Source organism: Vulpes lagopus, chromosome 6, assembly GCF_018345385.1.
Source record: "Vulpes lagopus strain Blue_001 chromosome 6, ASM1834538v1, whole genome shotgun sequence".
In the NCBI taxonomy this organism is placed as follows: domain Eukaryota; kingdom Metazoa; phylum Chordata; class Mammalia; order Carnivora; family Canidae; genus Vulpes; species Vulpes lagopus.
The window spans coordinates 1261459-1270443 of NC_054829.1; the positions used below are offsets into that span (position 1 = coordinate 1261459).

Consider the following 8985-nt stretch of genomic DNA (forward strand, 5'->3'; position numbering starts at 1 on the left):
AAGACTGATGGGGCATGTTTCCCTCGCTCCCTTACCACCCAAGAAATTACGCGGGTTTTAGGATCGAGGTGCCAGGAACCAGAGGCAGAATGGAACATTTCTGGTCACACGGGAACCTGGGGCCGGGGAAGGCAGGGGGCGCCTAGGGAACCGGGATGAAGTATGACTTGTAGTTAGTGCATCGGGATGCGGATGGAAATCGTCTGGGCCACGGGGTCACGATGCACAGGAAAGGCCATGACCTGTCATGGGCACGAAGGTCACAAAATAAACCGACGTGCAATTGAGCTGTCATTGCCACCCAGGACAGTGGCCCCCGCCCAGCTCCCGCCAAGGACAACCGGGAAAAACTGTAAGAGGAGCCACTGCTGTCCTAAGCCACACGTCTCCAGTTTGGAAGTTGTTTTGTGACTCCCACCCCTCCAGCACCCCAGCTCTGTGCGTGCCCCGAGAGCGGAGCGTGGGCTCCGTGGGCTCCGTGGCTGCGCCGGGACCAGGCCCCCATCTCCAGGCGGACCCCACCGCCGGTCCCAGGGTGCGCTCCGCCGCGGGGTGCCGCCTGCGGCCGCGGGACAGCTAGGGCGCTGGCGGGCCTACAAGTTCTGTCCAGCCTGGCGCACCTGCCCCCTCCGCTCAGGGTGCTGTATTCAGAAGTGATGTCCCACCCACGCAGAAGCAGTAAGGGCAAGAACAGCACCGAGAAGAGCCAAGCACCTTTACCAGGTTCGCCGACTACTCCCTCCCGTGCCCTCTACCATTTGCGCTCTTGCTCGCAGACGCCCCTAAGATTTCCGAGCCCCCTGAGGAGAAGCTCCAGGTAGCGCGACCCTTTTTAAGTATGTCTGTGTGGGATTCCCGGGGATGGGGACATTTGTCCCTCTACGCGACCTCAGCACCGTCACGGATTCCTCAGTTTACATTAACGCATTTGTTGGACGCACCATCCAGATTCCACGTCTGCCTCCGGGTTCGGGGGACCCGGGCGCCTGCCTCCTGCACCTGCAGACAGTGAGGCTCCCGGGGCCGCACTTCGTGGTCAGGCCACCTGAGTATAGGCGATGGGGCCTCGAGGTCCCCTGACCCCGGCGGAACCGTGGGGCCCCTTTTAGGATCGGCAGCACGTGTCCTGGTGCGCTCCGACTGTCTTTGCCTGTCCTGCGTGTTCCGCTTTCTTCTCCAGAAACGTCTACACACACGTGTTAGATCTTCTCCGTCGGAGCTCGGCACCTCCTCTCCTAATTATTTTTATACTGTAGTTGTCATTTCTATTTTCTGCGATTTCCTCACGCCCACACCCCTTGCCTTCAGAGGCACGTCCAGCCGTGGCTGGTCTTCTCCTCGGGGACCAGGCCATCCCCGCCCCTGGGGTTTCTGCAGCCCGCCCCTCACCCCACCCGGGGCCCCTCTCCCCACAGGAGGGCAGGCGGTCTGGAGCAGCAGAGCCCTCTCTGTCGGAGCTTGGCGCTTGGGCGGGCTGTCCCTCCTCCTTTACACAGGATCCTGGACGGCCCGAGGAGTCCGGGCGAGCGCTGTCTGCCCAAGTGCGTGCAGGCCGGGCCGGGCTTCTGAAAGCCCACGCACGGTGCCCTCCCCGGCCCTGCGGACCCGCCACGCTCCAGCCCTCGGCCCCAGCAGGGGACTCAGGCTCAGGGCATCTGGTGACAGCGCCCGCCAGGGTCCAAATGTTCGTGAACCCCCGAAATCCTATGTTGGATCCTAACCCCCAAGGGGGTGGTGTGTGGGGGCGGCTCTGGGGAGGTGCTGAGGTGGGCGGGTGGAGCCCCACGAAGGCGTCAGGGCCCTTAGAGAAGGCTCCGGCCGGCCACCGGCCAGGACAGAGAGGAGGCCTCGCCCCAGCCCGCCCCCCCAGGGCTGTGGGAAATGGGTTCCTGCGGGGGGCCAGCCGGGTGCCGCCAGCTCTCAGGCCGCGGCGCCACACTCCGCGGCAGCCACCCGCAGGCAGGCGCCAGCTCCCGCCTTCCACCCGCGCCAGCCCACGGCGTCCGTCCCTGCGTGCGCGGTTCCATCTGTGCCCGAAGCTGCGCGGCCGGCCCTCTGCGTGGGCTGCGGGCCCGCGACTTACACACGCTCTGCACCGGGTGTGAGCATCGACGGCTGCGACGGGGGCTGCACGCGCAGCTGCTCACCGCCTCCCCCAGCAGCTGGCTTAGAGCCCGGCCGTGCACACGGGTGGGCAAGGTCAGAGGAGGCTGTGACCAAGAGGAGTTCGAGGAGTAGAGCCCCCTCTGGAGCAGCAGGGACCTCCGGCTCCCCCATGGGGACGCCCCCCTCCCCTTCTCCCCCCCCCCCCCCCCCATCCTCTGCCCACCCTGGGGTCTGCTGGGAGTGTCTGTGTTCATTCCTCCTCCTCCCCAGGGAGGACTTCCCCTCCTCCCTCCCCTTCCCCCTCCCCTCCTCCTCCTCCCCCTCCATCATCCTTTCTCCACCTCCCCCTCCCCTTCCCTTCCTCCTCCTCCTCCCTCTCTCTCATCCCTCCTCCTCCTCCCTCCTCCCTTCTCCTCCCCTTCCCCTCCCCCTCCCCTACCCACTCAGTGGTCTGGTCAGAGCCTCTGTCTTCACTCCCTGCCCATGATGACTCCACTTCCCCTCCCTCCCCTTCCATCGCCCTCTCCCCTCCTCCCCCTCCCCCTCTCCCCTCCTTCTCCTCCCTTTCCCCCCTCTCCCCCCTCTTCTCTCCTCCCCCTCCCCTCTCCCCCCGCCCACCCAGTGGTCTGGTCAGAGTCTCTGTGTTCACTCACCTGCTCCGGGAGTCCCTCGGGTGGACCCACAGAGTGGGTTTTCCTTCGCGTCCTTCACTCAGCTTGTTTGTGAGGATCGTGCACACCGTCCATGGGCACTTTGTTCCCCGTCTGGGGATGGACCCAGAGCGGCCCTTCCTCCCCTGCTGACGTCTGCTTGTGGGGTGTGAGCGTTCACACGAGGGCCAGCGGGCAGGTGGCTCTGCACACTCAGCAGGGCCGGGCAGCGCCCTCCTCTTCCTCTCCCTTTCCTGTCGCCCCGAAGGTCTCCACATTGGCTGTCCTTTACAACACCCACATTTTAAAACAATGGGGCCCCTCCCACTTTAAATGCTCTCATTCTGGGTCTGATCACTGTTGGGTGGTGCACCTGTCAGAGATGGGGGCTGGCGGGTGGGAACCAGGCACCAGGAAGGGACAACGGAGTACAGACCCATGGGCTTGGCGCCACGTGACGGCGGTGGCCTCTGTAGCAAGGCTGCCCTGAGGAGCAGCACGGGGCGCCCATCGGCCCGGTCCCTCTGCCTGTGTGTGTCTGCCCCCTGTCATCTGCCCTCGGCCACGGCCACAGCTGGACCAGAGCCCAGGGGCTCCGGAGAGCCCCATCTGGAGGCACCCACCCCACCCACAGCCTCTTGTGCTGGCCTCTGGGGAGGCCGCTGCTCTCCCACCACGTGGTCTCAGGGTCTGAGGGGGACTTGGTGCTCCCGGGTCCCCAGCGCTTATGATGAGGAGACCACCCTGGGTTCCCTGGGTGGGTCCCAAATCCGATGACAGGTGTCCTTATAACATCCGGAGGAGAGACAGGCAGAGGGGCCCGTGTGAAGACAGAAGCAGGGCTTGGGACGACGTGGCCACAGCCCCGGACGCTGCAGCCCCAGGAGCCAGAGGGGCAGGAAGGACCCTGCCCTGCAGCCTCGGGAGGAGCTCGGTCCTGCTGACACCCTGAGTTAGACTTGCGGCTTCCAGGACCTCTGTTGTGAAGCACCCCCCCCCCCCCCGCCCCCATGTGTGGTCGCCTGGTAGGGCGGCCCCAGGGGCAGGTGCAGAGCAGCGCCAGGTGCCCAGCCCCCCACCCGGGACAAGGCTTCCGCCCCGCCTGGCTCCTGGGTCCCCGGGGTGACGGAGCCATCCGGGGTGTGCCTGGTGTGGTGTGGGGGCGGCTGTGTGCACACCACGGAGGGGGTGCTGGGGGCCCCACGGCCTCACCCCGCCGCCCTCCCTTCGCCCGCTGAGCACGCGGCATCGCTCGCTTCAGCTGCCACGAGGCGCCACGACGCTCTCGAGCTTGTGTTTGTTTGTTTTCCGTGGACTCCGCGGCTCTGAACCAACAGCTTGAAGCTATTTGAGTGTTTTGTCGTCGCTGTTGGTGCACAGCCCTCGTTCGGGAGCAGCTCGCCTGCCAGCCGACTGCGGAGCGCGAGCCGCCGCCCGGGGCCCCACGCTCGGGCCGCCGCCCCCCAAAGGTGTGCGAGGAGGGAGCCGGTCCCAGCCCTGCCACCTGCGGCCGTGCCTGGGCCAGTCCTGAACCCCTGAGCCCCGAGCCTCTCGTGAGTGGCTCCACCCACAGGTGCAGGGGCACGAGGGGTCACAGGAGCCCCACTTGGCGAGGGGCTGCACGCAGGGACCCGCCGTGTTGTCCGTGAGATGGTGCCCGGCTCTCCCAGGGCCCGGGGACCACGGGACGGGTGCTAGGAGCCCCTTCTCACAGGTGAGAATGACCCGGTGTGGGCGGCCACATGCTTCCCTGCCGTCCAGGTCGCATCTCTGTGAGCCCCTCCCCGTCGAGGGGTGGCCCTCCCATGCCAGCGGGGAGAGGAGTCACCAGGGCTCAGAGCCACTGGACACTTGCCTACTGTCCCTGAGCCACCAGCCGGGGCTGGCCGAGGGTCTCTGTCCACCACAGTCCCAGGGAGAAGAGCAAGCATCAGGCTCTTTGTTCTCGATCCCCAGGGAGGGCTACGAATCAGAGCTGACCTTTCCAGAGAGAGATCCCGTAGCTGTGACCAGACTTGCAGCGTGAGGTCACCGGGCTGACACAGGGCTCCGACCCTGGCCTTGGCCGTCACTGAGAGCTGGCAGGGCCTGGTCCTGGCTGCCCTCCGCAGACCGCAGAGGAGCGGATGAGCCTGTGGGTCCTGGGACCACCAGGTGGGCCTCCCTAGGGCTCGCAGGTCAGAAGGTGCTGCACACGATGGGGAATGACCGCCAGAGCCGCTGGGGCCGGGCCGTCTCCTTCGAGCCAGTTCACCAGGCCCCTGCTGAGGGGGGATTGTGATGCTGGAGGGCCCACCCCAGCAGCTCTGGTGGGGGGATGGGGCCCAGGGGTGAGAAGCGGGTCTGGCTGGAGCTGGAGCAGAGGCCAGGCTCACGGCCCATACCTGCCGACGCCTTCCCGGTTTCCTGCACCCCTGAGCTCTCCGGGTTGCCGGGATGCCCCACCTGTGCCGGGCAGGATGCCTCACTGCCTCATCCAGGGAGGAACTGAGCTCCAGCGGGACGGGGCCTGCGTCTGCTCCCACCTGCCCCCTCCTTGGAGGAGGCCCAGGACAGGGGACTGAGGGTGCCTGGCCAAGTCCAGGAAAGGGAACAGTAGGACTCTTCACACTGCAGTGAAATGGAGCCCTAGGGGGCTGGGGGCTGGGGGTGCAGAGGAGGGACGACGTGGGGGCTTGGTGCAGGGTCTCGGGGGCATGTTGCACTGTCCCCAGAGGGCAGATGTGTGCTCTCTCAAAACACAGCAGCAGCCCACACTGGTCACTGGGGAGCCAGACAGCCCCTGAGGGCCCAGCCGGGCCAGTGGGTGCTGGGAACAGGCCTGCAGCAGCGGCGGCTTGGTGGAGGCCTCGGCTCAGGGCCCAGAGTCACGGGAAGCCTGTGAGGGGAGTGAAAGGGGGATTCTTCTGGTCCTGAGGGATCTCAGGGGGTCTGGAGAGACCCCAGACTGCCTGTCTTTTGGGTACCAGGTAGCTTCAGGTGAGGCTGCTGCTCATTCATCGTCAGGGCCACATGGGACCGCAGGACCTTTGTATGAAGCCCATGAGCCCGGGGGAGGGGAGGCCTGAGGTTGGGGAGGGGGGAGGGCAGACTTCATTACTGGGTCTCCATCCTAAGGCCGGTTGCAGAGTCCTCTACCCATTTAAGCATCTCTATTCCCAGTGATTGGCTCAGGGAACCCCTGCCCCCAAGGGGACCCCGGCCCACCAAGGCCACGCCTTACCCTACAGACCTGAGTGGACGCTACCTCTGAAGCACGTGCATGCAGGAGGGGTGGGGGCAGAGGCTGTGAGCACAGGCCCAGGGTCTTGGGGAGGGAGGGGAAAGAGAGCCAGGTCCCAAGTCTGACCCAGGGACCAGGATGGCTGCCGGCCAGATGCCTCTGGGTGTGTGGGGGGCTACAGAGGCCCCAGCCAGGGAGGGAAGGAGAGGCTGGCGCTGGACCCCTCTCACCCGGGCGCACGGGCCTCAGCTACTCCAGGGAGACGAAGCCGAGCGGCCCAGCTCTCCCCTGGAGGTGTCCCGAAGGACACCCAGTTGGTCTGTCCCGGGATGGTCCCGGGGTGGGAGGACACTCGCTCCCCAAACCGGCCTGATGATGCGTTCACGTTTCTATGACCGCCCCTATAAGCTTTCCTGTAGGGGCAGGGCTTGAGGGCTGCGGGGCCACAGGTAGACTCCTGACTGCAGGGCAGCGGGACAGCATCCGGCCGCGGGTGCCCGAGGCTCTGGCTGAACCAACAGCCGCAGGCCCTCTAGGCTCTTACGTGAAAACCTGGAAAACATAAGACAAGGAGAAAGCCCATCCGGTTGCAGGAAGGGACAGCTGGACGCGCCACTGACTCCTCCGCAGAGACGCGGGAACCCAGGAGGCCGTGGGGTGCTGTCTTTGGGAAAAAACAACTCAAAACGCGGAATTGTCTCCTGGAGACTATGCTCTGAGAATGCAGGTGATAAAACGCATTTTTAGACAAATGTGGCATCAGGCCTCCCCCCTTCGCTAAGGGAGACAGCGAGGGGATCCTCCGGGAAGAAACGGAGTGAGCCAAGACCCAGCGCTGGGACGGAGGCCACCACGGCCAAGGGCCCAGCAGCTGGCAATGATGCGCGGTGTGGGGGACCGACGGCGTCACCGGCAGGGGTTTGTGTCCCATCTTGTAGGGTGTGTGCGTCTCGCTAAGGCATTTAGACATCTTTTACCTCCCGCTCGTGGGGTGCAGGGAAACGGGGTGACGCTTTGTGCGAGGGAGACATCCGGACCCCGCGGGCCCGGGAGTGGGGCCCGTGGCGCAGCCTGGAGGCCAGGCCGGGGTGTGGACCGCAGGCCCTGCCGGGCTCGGAGCCGCTCCCGCACCCCTTGAGGTTGCGCTGCGGGGAGCGCCCGCCGGGTGGGAGGAGCCGTGTCCCTCCGCGGGTACAGATCCTGCACGTGGGCAGCAGGGCACTGTCCCCTCTGGCTGGGTTTCCAGGAGCGGCTGGTGGCCAGCTGGCTGGGGCGGCGCGCGCACCCTCGGGGCCAGGCCTCGGGGGGTGGGGGGGTCATTCCGGCAGACCCTCCAGGAATGTCGTTTTGCTTCTGGTTTTCCATCTTAAGGCGGGAAGTTCCAGGATTTCCGTTCGGCCCTTGAGGAAGGAAGAAAGGAATCGCCGTGATGGCCCCAGGCCACGACCCAGCAGCCCGGAGCTTTGGGCCTGCGCGCAGCGAAGTCCACTCCAACGACGCCGGGTCGAGCTAGGGAAGTAACTTGACCAAAGTCACAACTCCCCGACGGCGACGTCTGACGAGGGAAGATGCCACCAACTGCCCGACCGCCGTGAGTGAGCTCCCCTTTGGGCTGACGGGTCACGGTCGTGTTTGGGGTCCCAGGGTCACCGTCCACCTGAAGCCAGTGGTCACCGTCCAGAAAGGCGGCCTCCTCGCCCTCCAGCAACCTGCATATGTAAGTCATATGATCTGATTTTTTTAAAAAAGATTGTATTTATTTATTCATGAGAGACACGGCGGGGGGGTTGGCAGAGACACAGGCAGAGGGAGAAGCAGGCTCCATGCAGGGACCCCGATGTGTGACTCGATCCTGGGTCTCTGGGGTCATGCCCTGGGCTGAAGGCGGCGCTAAACCGCTGAGCCACCCGGGCTGCCCCTGATTTTTATTAATTTATTATTTATTTATTTATTTATTTATTTATTTAATGAACTTTTTATTTTAGGACAGGTTTAGATCGACAGGAAGATGTTGAAGATAGTCCATCGGTGTTGACGTCTTACAGGGGGCGGCGGGTTGTCACAGCGGATGAACCCGCAGGGACCGTCGTTGCCACTGAAGCCCACACCGTGTCCGGAGTCCCGGGCTCTCCCTTCGCGCCCGTTCCCTGTTTCGCGGTCCCACCCGGGACGCCACGTCGCAGTCAGTCTCGTCTGAACCATCAAGAAACTGACAGTTTCTTAGGTTTTCCCTGGTTTTGTTGATCGTGAGTTTTGAGAAGGGCTGGGACGATCCCGAGTGGGGCTTGTGGGATGTTTCTCTGATGATCAGACTCTGGCGGGAGATTTTAGGGGGAAGACCACGGAGGGGGCGTCTTTCTCCCCAGGTCACGGGTGCACGCGATCAATGGGGCGAGTCGCTGCGGCGTCGGCCTTGGCCACCTGCTGAGGGCGCTGCCGGTTTCTCATCTGGAGGGGGAGTCGCCCCAGGAGGGGGCATCGGAGCAGGGCATCAGATTCGTCTGCAGAGACGTTCACCTCGCCCCCACCCTCCACCCCGTGCGTGTAGTCATCTGTTTATATCAATGGGAATTTGTGAATTTTTGTTACGCTTTGGGTTAAAATTCGGTCCTGTGTTGTTTTGTTCTGTTGCAGCTTTGGCCATTGGACACGTGTGTGTGTGCCCATGTGTGTAGGTGGTGTGTTTGTGTGCAGGTGTCTGTACGTGTGTGTATCGGTGGTGTGTGAGTCTCTGTGTCTGTGTCTGTGTGTATCTGTGTCTGGGGCGTGTCTGTGTGTCTGTGGAGTGTGTCTGTGTGTCTGGGGGGTGTGTGTGGCTCAGTGTGTCTGTGTGTCTGGAGCACTTCCTCACTCTCTGGCACCGTGTGATGTGTTGGTTTTCAGCGGCTCAGGAGTGGATTCTTGCTGGGCTGTGGTTCAACCAGGATGGGGACCAGGACAGGGACAAGGACCAGGACGGGGACCAGGATGGGGTCCAGGACAGGGACCAGGACGGGGACTAGGACA

At 64.2% G+C, this 8985-nt stretch overlaps 1 long non-coding RNA gene across 2 annotated transcripts in view; it reads left to right on the forward strand.

Annotated features, from left to right (window-relative positions):
- The window catches only part of LOC121492478, a 35467-nt gene extending 26787 nt beyond the window's left edge, over positions 1–8680 (forward strand). For both annotated transcript variants that reach the window (XR_005988251.1, XR_005988250.1), the window contains 2 exons: positions 7351–7696; positions 7965–8680. This is a non-coding gene — a long non-coding RNA (uncharacterized LOC121492478). The remainder of the gene's footprint in view (positions 1–7350; positions 7697–7964) is intronic.
- Positions 8681–8985: the final 305 nt, after the last annotated feature.